The 14,356-nt window shown below is 36.6% G+C and overlaps 1 protein-coding gene across 14 annotated transcripts in view; it reads left to right on the forward strand.

Moving 5' to 3' along the window:
- The window catches only part of SEMA6D (semaphorin 6D), a 589,994-nt gene that overhangs the window by 46,748 nt on the left and 528,890 nt on the right, over positions 1-14,356 (forward strand). For 12 of the 14 annotated variants that reach the window (XM_073998456.1, XM_073998473.1, XM_065547891.1 and 9 more), the window contains exon 2: positions 10,837-10,937. The exons of the other annotated variants lie outside the window; for them this stretch is intronic. The gene's annotated coding sequence lies outside the window, so the exon portion shown is untranslated. The remainder of the gene's footprint in view (positions 1-10,836; positions 10,938-14,356) is intronic. 14 annotated transcript variants of the gene reach the window in all.

The following is a 14,356-nucleotide window of genomic DNA, read 5'->3' on the forward strand; positions in this document are numbered from 1 at the left end:
CAAACAAGAAAGCACCACCAATAACTGACATATAAATGCATAAACATCACTATAGTGTCAGTTCTGTCAGAGTAACGGTTTGCCTGTGTTTCCTTCTGTCTCCCATCCCCAGTACCTAACACAAGTGGTAGGTGCCCTATAAACAGCTGACTCTTACTCTGCCTTCTTTGTCTCATCCATCCTTCAATAGACATTGAAGTCACAGGTCACCAGGATTTCTTCCTTTATACTCTGCTTTCTAAGTCAGTGGTTCTCCAAGTGTCATCAGTCCCTTGGCCAGCAACTGTCAGCCACACCTGATAACTTGTAAGATATGCATGTTCTTAGGCCACATTCCTGAGAAAGGGATGAGAAACTGCCTGAGAAACACTAGAGGTGAGGCCGACAATCTAGGTTTTAACAAGCCCTACAGGTGGTTCTGATGCACTCTTAAAGAACCACTGGGAAAACCAATGGTTGCCTATGTTTTTATATATAAAATACAGATAATGGATGTGTAGGTAATGATCACACTGCTGAAATGAACTTGATACAAATAAATCTTAGTCACTAGTGAGACTTTAACAGGACTTTCCTTTGTTTTACTTTTTACCCCTTTCCTCCCGTTTGTCTTTGTCCTCACAATCTAAGGCCTTGTTTTTTCACTTTTGCCAAGTAGTATGTTGAAAAGGAAAGGTCTGGCCATTTGTCTCCTACTCCCCTCTTCCTCCTCATCTTCATCTCCCTTGTTCCCTTCCTCCTCTGCTTTCCTCTTTTCTCCCTTCTCTTTTTCTATTTTATTTGGTTTGAATGTTGAGTTTAGCCATTGAAATCCTTCGGCAGACAGTTCTCTTATCCTCTCTCTCACTCACACAAATGAGCCTGGACTAGCATTGTCTTGACTGATCCTAAAATTTTATTTTCAACACACCTAAACAGGTTGCTCTGACCAGCTTTTCATATCTACTTTCTTGATTCTTTAGCTTCTAAACAGTTGTCTCTTCATCCATTCCTCTTTCTTAATCTTTCAGATCTCTGCTATTACTTGCTATTCCTGCAGGCCACTACCCAAAGAGCACGCCCCATTTGATGTATGCATTGCCTTCACTAAAATCCACTTTTCATTGCCATTACTCCCACTCTTTCGAGGCAGGGATGCTTTTTAAATACACACACATATTTGAGGAAATGAAATTTGTTGCTTCTACTTTCCAGAATTGGCCATTTACTAAGATTCTATATATCTAATTCATAATTACTTTTGTTTCTTACGTAGGACAATTCTTCTATTTCTTATTACATAAAACTGTGCCCCAGCAGTTTATCCCTTCAGGAGATGGCAATTAGGAGAAGAAATATTTTCTAATTCTTACCCTGCTTTCATTGTTTCTAAAAAATCTTCCGAGGGTAATCCATAGGCTAAACAGAAATTGTAAACTCTCTTTGAAAATTGATTCTTTCTTTTAACATAAAATTCACATAACATAAAATTTATCATTTTAACCATTTTAAAGTATGAATAATTCAGTGGTTTTTAGTACATTCAAAATATTGTGTGAACATCACCACTGTCTAATTCTAGAACATTCCCATCACCCCCAAATAACTCCCATACCTGTGAGTAGTCAATTTCCTTCTCCTTTCAGCCCCTGTAAACCACTAATCTACTTAGTGTCTCTAGAGAGTTTCCTTTTTTGGAGATTTTATTTAAATGGAATCATAGAATATGTAGTCTTTGGTGTCTGGCTACTTTCAATTAACATGGTGTTTTGAAAGTTTTTCCATATTGCAGCATGATCAATACTTCAGTCTCTCGTATGACAGCATAATATTCCACCGTAAGGATATGCCACATATTGTTCATTCATCAGTCAATAAACATTTAGGTTGTTTCCGCCATTTGGCAACAATGAATAGTGCTGTAATAAACATTTGTGGTGAATTTTTTGTGTGAATGGTTATCTTGGTTTTTATATACCTGGGAGTGGAATTGCTGGGTCATATGGTAACTCCATGTTGAAATTTTTGAGGAACCGTCAAAGTGTTTTCGACAGTAGCCGTAGCAGTTACCATTCCCATCAGCAAGGTATGAGACCTAGAATTTCTCCACATCTTCTCTAGCACTTGTTATTCTATGGGTTGTGTGTGTGTGTGTGTGTGTGTGTGTGTGTGTGTGTTTTATTACAGCCAAGCTAGTGAATATAAAATGGTGTTTCATTATGGCTTTAATTGGCATTTCTCTAATGAATAATCATTTTGAGCATTTTTTAATATTTATTTTTTTCACATTATTGCTGACTTGAAGATTGAACAACTTTTCATGTGCTTATTTTCCATTCATATCCTTTGTTTGAAAAAATGACTGTTCAAATTCTTTGCACATTTTTAAATTAGGTTTTTAGTATGATTATTGTTGAGCTGTAAGGGCTATTTATATATTTTGGATACTAGACCATTATCAGATATATGAAATGCAGATATTTTCTTCCATTATGTGGGTTGTCTTTTTACTTTTATAGTGTTCTTGGACACACACACACACAAGTTAATTATCATGAAGTTAAAATCGGTAATGTTTTTGTTTGCTGCTTGTACGTTTGGTGTCATATTTAAGAAACCATTGGTTGATCTAATGTCATAAATATTTCTACCTGAATTTCCTTCTAAGAATTTTATTATGCTCTCAGCTTTTGCATTTAGGTAATTAATCAATTTTGAGTTAATTTTTGTGTATGTTTGAGGCTGGGGTCCATATTCAAAGTTTTGCATGTGAATATCCAGTTGTTCCACCACCATTTGTTGAAAAGATTATTCTTTCTCAGTTAAATGGTCTTGACGTATTTCATTGAAAATCAGTTGATCATAGGCATGGGTTTACTTTTGGGCTCTCTTCCACTGATCTCTGTGTCTATTTTTATGCCTGTATCACAGTATTTTGATTACTGTACTTTCGCAATAAGTTTTGAAATCAAGAAATATAAGTCCTTTAAACTTATTCTTTCTTTTCAAGATCATTTTAGCTATTTGGGATCTTTTGAATTTTCGTATGAATTTTAGAATTAGATTGTCAGTTTATGCAAACCAGCAATTAGCATTTCAATAATGATTGCATGGTATCTGTCAATTTGGGGAGTGAGGCCATCTTAATGATATTGAGTCTTCCAGTGTGTATGAATGTGGGATGTCTTTCCATTTCTTTAATTTATTTCTACAACTTTTTTTGTAATTTTCAGTATTTAAATCTTTTACTTCATTAGTTAAATTTGTTCCTGAATGTTTTATTCTTTTTGATACTATTGTAAATGGGATCATTTTCTTAATTTGCTTTTCAAATAATTTGTTGTTAGCTTATAGAAAAGCAGCTGATTTCATATGTTGATTTTGTATCCTACAACTTTATTGAATTTATTTATTTTTTAGCTCTATCAACTTTATGGAGTTTTGGGGATTGTCTGTATATATAAGATAAAGTCATTCACAGACAGATACTTTTACCTCTTCTTTTTCAATCTGCCTGGATTTTATTTCCTTTTCTTATCTTATTGCGTTAGCTAGGAACTTCAGTACAATGTTGAATATAAGTGGTGAGAGAGGAAATTCTTGCTGTGTCCCTGATCTTGCAGGGAAAGTTTCTAGGCCTTTTCTAGTGTCTGCTGCCTGAGAAAATGGATAACAGTTGGGACAAACAATATACCAACCAAAACTCTTGGGAGGAAAGGCTGGGAATGAGATGTTTTGAGAAGAAGAGTTTTGAAAATGTCTGACATATTTCTGGGATCTCCATGGTCAAATGGACTCCCAAGACTGTTCACAAGCTCAGGAAAGATCTAAGAAGACCCAAAGCAATCACCTCTGGCAGACTTCTAGGCTCTGTGAAACCAGGATGTAAAGTCTGAGACAGAGGCTAATGCATTTATGCTTGTAAATGTTATATATACATATAAATATATATATTATTACAACATACAATGTTTCAGTAGCTTTTGGGATACACGTGGTTTTTGGTTACATGGATGAATTGTGTAGTGGTGAAGCCTGAGATTCTAGTATACTTGCTGCTTGAGCAGTGTACATTGTACTCAATGTGTAATCTTTTCATTCCTCAGTCCTCTTTCACCCTTCCCCTCCTCAGTCTCCAATGTCCATTATACCACTCTGTGTGACTTTGCATACCCATAGCTTAGCTCCGACTTATAAGTGAGAACATACAGTATTTGATTGTTCATTCCTGCATTACTTCACTTGGAATAATGGCCTCCAGCTCCATCCAAGTCGCTGCAAAAGACATTAGTTCATTCTGTTTGTGGCTGATTAGTATTCCATGGTATATATATTATCACATTTTATTTATCCACTCATCAGTTGATGGACACTTAGGTTGGCTCCATATCTTTGCAATTGTGAATTGTGCTGACATAAACATTCATGTGCAGGTGCATTTTTGATATAATGACTTATTTTCCTTTGGGTAGATACCCAGTAGTGAGATTGACAAATTGAATGACAGATCTACTTTTAGTTCTTTGAGAAAACTCCAAACTGTTTTCCATAGAGATCAGACTAATTTACATTCCCACCAGCAATGTGTACGTGTTCCCTTTTCACCACATCCACCCAACATCTACTGTTTTTTGACTTTTTAATAATGACCATTCTGACTGGGATAAGGTGGTGTCTCATTGTGGTTTTAATTGCATTTCCCTGATTAGTGATGTTGTACATGTTTTCTCATGTTTGTTAGCCATTTGTGTATCTTTTGAGAAATGTCTATTCATGTAATTTGCACACTTTTTATGGGATTGTTTTTTTCTTGCTGACTTATTTGAGTTTCTTGTAGATTCTGGATATTAGTCCTTTGTCAGATACATAATTTGCAAATATTTCCTCACATTTTGTGAGTTGTCTGTTTATTCTGATGATTTTATTATGTAGCTTTTTAGTTTAATTAGGTTCTGTTAATTTTTTTATTATGTCATATTTGCTTTTGGGGTCTTAGTAATAAACTCTTTGCCTACGCCAGTGTCCAGAAGTGCTTTCCCTAGGTTTTATGCTAAAATTTTTATGCTTTTGGGTCTTAGATTTAAGTCTTTGATCCATCTTCAGTTGAGTTTTATAGATGGTGAGAGATCAGAAACCAGTTTCATTCTTCTACATGTGGCTATTCAATTTTCCCAGCACCATTTATTGAATTGGGTGTTCTTTCTCCAAGCTTTGTTGTAAGTATTTGTTTTTATTTCTGAGCTCTCTATTTTGTTCCATTGATCTGTGTATCTACCTTTATGCCAGTACCATGCTGTTTTGGTTACTATAACTTTGTAGTATAATTTGATGTCAGGTAATGTGATACCTCCAGATTTGTTCTTTTCCCTTAGGATTTATGCTTGTAAATGCTTTTGACAATGTTCCCTCGGGTAACAGCTTTAGTACTAGGCAATTTCCCAGTCAGGTTGGATAAATACTGGCCTTTTGAGTAGGTCTTCCAGGGAATCATTACTACATAAGAATTCTTTGTTACTTTGTTACATTCTACTCCCTCAGATAGTGGTACCTGGAATGATGACTGTTATTTTCAAGGCTGCTGTTGAGCTGGGTAGCAAGGGATAGGACTAGGGTAAATCAAAACACAAATTAATGCTTCTTACAGAGAGTTAGCCCGTTTTTAGTTTGCATGCTTGTGTTAAAAATGTTACCTGGATTGCATCAATCTTTTGGTTAGATTCCAGAGTTCTGAAAAGGTTGATTCCGACAGTTTTGGCCAGATTTTTCAAGTTATTTTCAGGGAGGATCATGTTCTTACAGTCTTTTAATCTGCCATTTTCTATAATGTCTGGGAATTGATTATCGAAGAACAAGATCTCCCCTTTCCTGGATAGCTTGATAAATGGATCACACCTACTGGGCATGTTTAGTCTGGCCAGAAGAAAGAGGATTCATGTAGTGTTCTCTCTAGCCCCATGTCGCCATATTTTTCCAGAGTCTAATATAATGGAATTCTAAGTATTTAATATTATGACTCATGGCATTTTGTGTAACCAATATCAGTAATAATGCAATTAAAAACCAAGTCCTAAATTTATACAGCAGTTTTAAAATGGTAACAATGGGGATGTATATTATCAGTTTATTTTCTTCTACCATACTGTGTAAGAGGGGTTTTTTGTTAACCTGCTAACATAAAGAATGAATAAAATCATGAGTAAATAATTCTGACTGTCTTCAGATGAATCGTACTGTTGCTAGAGGTTATCAGAAAGAATAATTGGTTGAGTGCATCTTATATGGAGAAAATTCAACTATAGGTGTGGTTAGGCTAAGGGTCAATTACTTTCTATAAAAGGGAATAAGAAAATGCTGAGGAATTATTTGCCTATCTTGGATATCAGCTAACATTTCTTTTAGGAAGGGGAAGGACATAGATTATCAAGCAACTCGGGCAAATAGCACTGGACAGGGATTCAAGATATAGTTCAAATCACTAATTCTATGTATAGCCTCTAAGGCTCTCTGAAGCTTAATTTGTCATGTAATTTCTGAAGTGATTTGTTTAGGCCTGGGTTGCAGACAAGTGATAATGACATTGCATCCTCCTGCTGGATAATGCTTATGTTCTATTGAATCAAATGGACACATACACAACAAGACTATCACCGACTTTTAGAATTTTGTGTTCTTGAACAAGGTTTATCAGAGTTATTCAATGGCATTCGGTAAAATTAACACCACCAATAGGAGTAAGGTTGAACTAGAAATAAGTCTAACGGTACTATACAGAATCCTGGTCAAGTTCTCACTGTGGTCATACTTATTTTAGACTGCCAGAACTAATGAAATTCCATATAAGGACTTTTATAAGTTCTATTACAGGTCTAAGAACATGGGTAAGACATCTTGAGGCTGGCCATTTTACTTTATTGGTCCAATATGCAATATTTATTCCACTTAAATGATCACACTGTGATTTTAGGATTGTCTGACAAACCCCAGAGGAATTCTATTTTGCCACATTGGAAATGAGACTGCTGTGATAAATGCTTCTGCTATTTTTTTTCACTTATTCTTCTCTCAAATTGCACTGTGTAGAGAGGCAAGAAGTAGTGTACAGTGATCCCTGGACTATGACTGAAGGGATAGGAGTGTTAGTTTCAACTCTGCCTCTAACTCAGTGGCCTTAGCTACTTGAATTGGCTTGGTAGGCTGGGTCTTCATCTATGAAATGGATTGGATCAGTGGCTTTGCAAGTGTGATGTGTAGAATTCAAAGGGCTCTGCAAAGTTGCTTTGGACTGCTTTAGGGTGTGAGAGTAGGTCTGTATAGGTAGGACTCTACACCCCCTTTTAACTATGACCATTTTAATTGTTTGTTTTACATATTTGAGCCTCTGAGTACAAAAATCTTTGAGGGAAGATTCTGAGGCCCTCAAAGTCTGTTTCTGGAAGACTGCTGTTACGAATCTCTTTGGCCCATTGTCACTGAACTCCGTGTTTGTAACTTAAGCACAACAAAACTATGCAACTTTAAAATTAATGGGAGTTCCACAAGTAGCAACCAAAGAACTAGCAGCACGCTTTAAGAAAGGTCAGTGGTTACAGGGAAGTGTGGGATGGTACAGTGTGTGGAGTATCCTTGTCAAGTGTGCATTTATTGATAATGATGATGACACAAGTATTCTGACAGTAGCTAGATATTTTTGGTATATACATGTTCTTTTTCGCTGTAGTGCGTTTTTATTTTTGTCATATTTTACCAAACAATAAATAAAGACATCATTAATATTCATGAGAGGTTGCAGGAAGAAAATGTTGAGTTTATTTTGCTCTCAGGGACACAAACCACTGAAGAGAAGATGCTGTAAACTTGTCATTGGAGAATAAAATAGCAACAACAACAATAATGATCTACCTAATCCTCCAGGGTACACTAAAAGCACACAGAGTTGCCCAAACTCATTTATGAAAGTGAAACACATTGTAAGGCCCCATATTTCACCTTCATGTGCCTTGATTTGACCCCCTGCCCCCCCTAGAGTATACCTGAACCCATTCTAACTTTCTCACAGATTGCAGAAACTTAAACTTAGATGCAGAGCCAAAAGGGCTCCTTGGTACTATAATAGGAATTATATTTAGCTGCCAATATTTATATTTTCTCCAATAGATTGTGCTTTCCTTGGGACCAAGGAATCTGTGTTCCCAAGACTGCCTGGCACAGTATTTTGCCCATAGTTGAATTTCAATACATGATTGTCAAAGTGAAAAGTTAAGGGATATTTAGACAAAAAAATAATCTAGGTCACAAAGGCATTTTTGCAGAACCCATGTAGATTTTCCGGCCTGAGTTTGCTGGCAGCCATGCTTAGGCTGGGACCAGTGGAAATGGGTCTAGAGCCTGCCTCAGAGTGGCCGACAAGTCATCTGAAGAATCAAGATGAAAAATTCCATTTCAAGCAACAGGGAAGGTACTCCTCTCCTCTTTTAGGAATCATTGACACTTAGGAATAAATATGCAACTCAACTGAAACCTCCTTCAGTTTGCATACATGAGAAAATGATCACATTCTTCAATATAGGGATCCTTAAGCCACAGGCCATGGACTGTTACTGGGCCACAGACCAGGTACGTGTCCACATAGCAGAAGGTAAGCAGAGGTCAAGGAGCTAGTGAAGATTCATCTGTATTTACAGTCACTCCCCATTGCCCGCATTACTGCCTGAGCTCTGCCTCCTGTCAGGTAAGATGTGACATTAGAGTCTTGTAGGAGCATGGACCCTATTGTGAACTGCACATGCAAGGGATCAAGGTTGTGGGCTCCTTATGAGAATCTAATGCCTGATGACCTGTCACCATCTCCCATCACCCCCAGATGGGACCATTTAGTTGCAGGAAAACAAGCTCAGAGCTCCCACTTATTCTACATTATGGTGAGTTTATAATTATTTCATTATATATTGCAATGTTATGAAAATATAAATAAAGTGCACAGTAAATGTAATGCACTTGAATAATTCCAAAACCATCCCCCAACCCCGCAACTTTTTCATGGTCTGTGGAAAAATTGTCTTCTATGAAACCAGTCCCTGGTGCCAAAAAGGTTGGGGACAACTGCTTTAATGGAAATCCTACTTCCCAAATGTTTCCCATATTATTCTAAAGAGCAGACAGGGTTGAGAAACATGAAGACCTGGAAAGAATATGGGCTTCGGAGTCCAAGTCTTAGGTTCAAATCCTTCTGTGTCCACTGGCTGTCTCCATCATACTGAGTGTAGAGCAGTGCATAAGAGCCTGGCTGGCTCTGTTACCGTTGCATTGTGCGATTCTAGAGCTCCCTGTATATCAGTTTCCCGTATGGTAGATGGGTATAATACTAATACTTGCCTTATAGGGTAGTTGTGCTGATTACAGAAGTTGTATGTGTAACATATGAGTAATATGTAATCAAGGACTTAGTTCCTGTCTCATTGTAAATTCTATACAAGTAATTTGTATTATTGTTGTTGTTGTCTACCCAACTAAGCTTCAGTTACATCTTCTGTAAATGGGGTGGTAATTATGTTTAAAAATTATGTGACGGTATAAAATGACATTTTAGAAGTCCTTGATATATCATAAATATTCAATAAATTTGAGCTTTTATTTGTATAACATAATTATTATCAATTTGGATCTCAGTAGTTGGAAGAAGCCTGTTCTATACATACAGTAATTGGTCATCCTAAAAGAGAGGCACCCAAGTGGTCTTACCATTCCCTGGTTGTCCATGTACCAGCTTTCTGCCATGAATTGTTTCTCTCAAAAAGAAAAATGTGTTGGTCAGCTTGCTGGCATTTTGCTACTGAATATAGGATTTAGGCTCAAGTAGACTTATAGGTTTTTGGCTTGATCTCTGAACGAGGACCTCTGATACAGAATCTGGAGTTTAATCATAATCATATCACTGAGGATGAGTAAATTATTTTACTTCCCTGGCTTTCAGGTTATTTTTAGGTAAAATGAAGGAACTGTAATGGAGCGATGATGAAGACTGAATACACTGGTGCAGTAAAGCACTTAGTACAGTACCTCTGGTTGCTTAGGAAATTTTATTTTCCTCCTTTCTTCATCTATAAAATCAAGGCTTTTCATGAGATTTCCTTTTTAAGATCATTTCCAACTTCAGCATTTAGTCTCAATATGATTTTATACATCATGCATTGGGATCTCCATGGAATTTTTGCATCTTGATATCTTATGTCACTAGAGGAATTTTAGTGCAACAAAACAGTACTCTAATGCTGTTGAATATTAACATTTATTTTCTTACAATTAGTTAAAATTAGATTGCCTTGACTATGCAGAAAGGGGCAAATATTTGAATCATGTACATAATGATTGGTATTTGCCAAAAATTCAAATTCATTGATTAGTCAAGGCCAAACAGTTTGAGATCATCCAAGGATCTAGAGAAATTAACCCCATTGTATGAATATATTTTCTTTGTAAATCCTACTGATGACTGTTTGGGGAAAATAGTGTATTAAAACATATATATGGTTCAGAGAGAAGTCTTTTAAGCCAAAACATTCTAAAAAGGTTTTGCTATAGTGTCCATCCAGACATTCTGAAAGGCAGGTTAGATGTGTCATCCTTGCTTAACCACTGAGGAAATTAAAACACCAAAAAGAATGAGAGCTTCATCTATTGCCTAGCTAGGAAGGAACCAAGCTGAGATTAGAAAGATTAGAATGCAAATGGCACTGTTATCTAGACTTAAATAAAACAATGTGTAACCCAAAATGTGTATTTACAAAATTTTTCTAGAGTTACATGACTCTATTGAAGTGTATTTTCCCTCTTACTATTCAATATTCCATTTAACTCTAGGAGACACCGTAAGAACCACAGAGTGTTAAACTTGGGGCTTGGAAATCAGAGTCTGTCCCTGAATTTCACAAAGGAAACGACTGACATCAAAAGAAGGCAAGGTACAGCTGTTCGCATTTTCAGGCCTGTGTGTAAGTGGTCACCACCTATGTGGTACAGAATGCGACATATTTTTGTCGTTGTTGTTGTTTTGTTTTTGTTTTTTTTAATTCTGGAAGCTTGATTTTGTTTGCTTGGAGCCACAGTAGGGTTTGTTCTCTTCATCTCCTCTTCCCCTTTCTCTCCCCTAGCTGATTTCCATGCATTCTGGTTTCAAATACATTCTAAGGCCAAGTACATTGAGGAGAAATAATGCATACATGACCCAGAGTGGAGCTTAACTTAGGTTGTCAAACTAACAGGCAGAGAGAAGAGAAAAAGAGGTAGGAAGTCACGGAGGGAGGGAAGAAGGAAATGATGGAAAAAAAGAACTTCTTAAAAATCAACCTGTGAAACAAAACACTGCTTGCCAAATATGTGTCTGGCTCCTGTGGACTTTCTAGTTCTGCCTGATTACACATTTCCCCAGTAGGTTCCTGAATCTAAAAGAATTTACCTAGCTGAATGTAGGGGCAGGTTGGATAGAAAAGTCTGTATAACACATGAATTTCCCTCCCTGTATTTCTGGCCCTTGTCCTTTGAGTTTCCTGGCAGCGTCAGGATTACCCAATCTGTACCAGCTTTGTGTAAAGGAAGGAACGTGAGTCTGGAGTAAGGCAGTCAGGGGTGTGAATTCCAGTTTTGTTATTTAGGACTGTGTGGTCTCGGACAAGTCCCTTGATGACTCTGGAATTTGAAACCCACCTTTAACATGGAATAAAGATAATTTCTTTTTTACAGTGTTCTGACTATAACAGATAATCCATTACAATGCCCTGAATCAGGGGCTATCTCAGATTAGGTACTTCATATTTATAAGGGATTACTATTAGTTGGTACAAAAGTAATTGTGGTAATGGCTTTTAATGGCAAAAACCACAATTACTTTTAATACTTTTTTTAAAAAACATGCACTTGGCTATTTTGAGATATCAACCCATTTTTGCCTGATTATCTTAAATTACTGCCAGTAGCTACTTTACCAAGGTTTTAAATGCAGAACAGCCACAGGATCCTCAAAGCTGAGCTGCTTAATCTGAATTTTCCTCCCAGTTGTTCCTTTGTGTTCTGCATAATACTTTGTAGACCCGGGTCAGGCTCAATCAAGTAAAACTTCATTCTGATGACTTAGGGTTGGTATGTGATGAAGAAGGAGCCATAGGGCATATGCATATTTATGAAAACTTGGGGGTCAGGCTGGAAGTTTTGTTAAATCTGCAAAAAAACAGATATTGCGTTAAACTGCAAACTAATGATAGTTTTCTCAGGGGTTTGAAGGAGAAAATGTTATTGGTATCATTATGGTCAACTCTATGCAGGATTGGAAATATATCTCTTTTTAAATAATATTATTTCCAATTACAAAAGCAACCCCTGATCATTATACAAAATCTGGAAATTTTAAACCATAGAAGTGACTATCATTGACAGGAGAATACATTATATTTTAGTACAACTAGGTGAATATGCTGTGCATAGTAGAGATGTATACCTACTATGTAAACATTTCTTAGAGAACTGAGGTTAACCCCTATTATTAAACAGCTGTGGATCACAGTTTGAGGATGTACTAGCTCTATATTACATTCTTGAAACTTCACCATGTGTATGTTCAGCATCCTGAAAATACACACAACCACTTATGTACATTCACAAAGCTCTACTGAGCACTATTGCTTTGTGGGCTGCCTGAGAAATTGGAATCTCCAAACCTGAGTGGGTTTGGAATTTGAGAAGCCAGCCAGTGAGAAATACAATTTGAGTACAAAAGGTGGAAGAGGATTCAAAGTAGAAGAAATAGCAAACAGTAAAACCTAGACTAGGAAAGTCCATTGTTGCATACCTAGACTTCACTCTCAAAATCTCCTTGCATCTCATAGCATCAACCCATGAAATGGTTATTTGTATACCAATATAACTTCTTACATCATCATTATCTGTGTTAAATTTTAAGAGCCCAGGAGGCAAGAATTGGGGCAATTTGACTTTGTTTTTCATAATACCATGCAGAAATTGAAAAAAAAAAAATGCCTTGTAATGATTTTATCGGGACCCAGCCCTTAGGGGAGTATTGATTTTAACTTGAATAGTTATGTGGTAGGAAGAAATGGAAGTTTTCATTAGGCAAATTCAAGTCAGTATTATTTTGTTCGATATAAAACCGACAATAATAATTAGGATTTAAGACACACCAGGAAATAAGAAAAAGTGGCAGAAAGTGTTTTTACTGCTCTGTGTACAATGCTTTGATATGGAAAATGATTTTAAATGGCAGAGCATAATAAAGCAGAGATCTCTGGTGTGTGAGTTTTAAGCTCTAGCAAATGGTGCTTTCTTGGGAAAAGAAAGCAATAGATATGTTGAGTGTTCTTGTTGAGTGCACTTGCCCAGTACTTGTAGAAGGACAGAATTTCATTCATCTGCTCATTCATTTATTTTTCATGAAAATGATTGTTGAGCACCTACCATGTTCTAGGCTGCATTCTACATGCTATGGATATAGCCATGGACAAAATTTGACAACAGTCCTTGCGTGGAGTTTACAATCTCAGTGGGGAAGGTGGAAAATAAACTAAATATATAATATGATAATCAGGTAGTGATAAGTGGTATAAATAAAAATAAGGCAGAGAAAAGGTTGGAGAGTATGTGGTTGTGCTAGTTTAGATAGCATATTTAAATGAAGGAGAGAGAAGAGTCAACAGTAACCTAAGGAAAATGAACCTTGGGGGCACGGACTGAACATCGGGAAGGGCCGTAAGAAGAGCTGAGGAACTTCGTGCTCAGAATAAAAAGGTCACAGCATGGATGAGTATGAGTGGCATGGACTTTAGAATCAGGTAGATCTGGATTTGAATCTTTTCCGTTGAGCGAGAACTTTGTGACTTAGGCCAAATTAATTAAACTCTCTGAGTCTCTGTTTCATCATCTGCAAAGAAGAGTATCTTTTCTTCAGGGTTGCTAAGGATTAATCATGCATCAAAATGTATAAGCTTAGTTTTCATTCTAATATCCTCAATCGATTTCTTGATTATAAGCACATGTTATAAAGCACCTTACAGATATGATCTCATTTAATCCTCAGAACAATGTTGTGATGAATAGTACTATTACTTTCATTATACAGATGTGTGAAAACTTAGGCACAGAGAAGTAAACTTACTTGTCCAGGTTTGTACAGTTAAGTGATGGTGTCATGTTTAAATGCCCAAGAAACCTGACCCTGTCAGTAGTTCCGGTATCTGTTGTTGCCATCTTTATGTCCATGAGTACCCAAAGTTTAGCTCCCACTTATAAAAGAGAACGTGCAAAATTTGGTTTTCTGTTTCTGCAATAATTCGCTTAGGATAATAGCCTCCAGCTCTATCCATGTTGCTGCAAA

The sequence above is a fragment of the Macaca fascicularis genome, chromosome 7 (assembly GCF_037993035.2).
Source record: "Macaca fascicularis isolate 582-1 chromosome 7, T2T-MFA8v1.1".
In the NCBI taxonomy this organism is placed as follows: domain Eukaryota; kingdom Metazoa; phylum Chordata; class Mammalia; order Primates; family Cercopithecidae; genus Macaca; species Macaca fascicularis.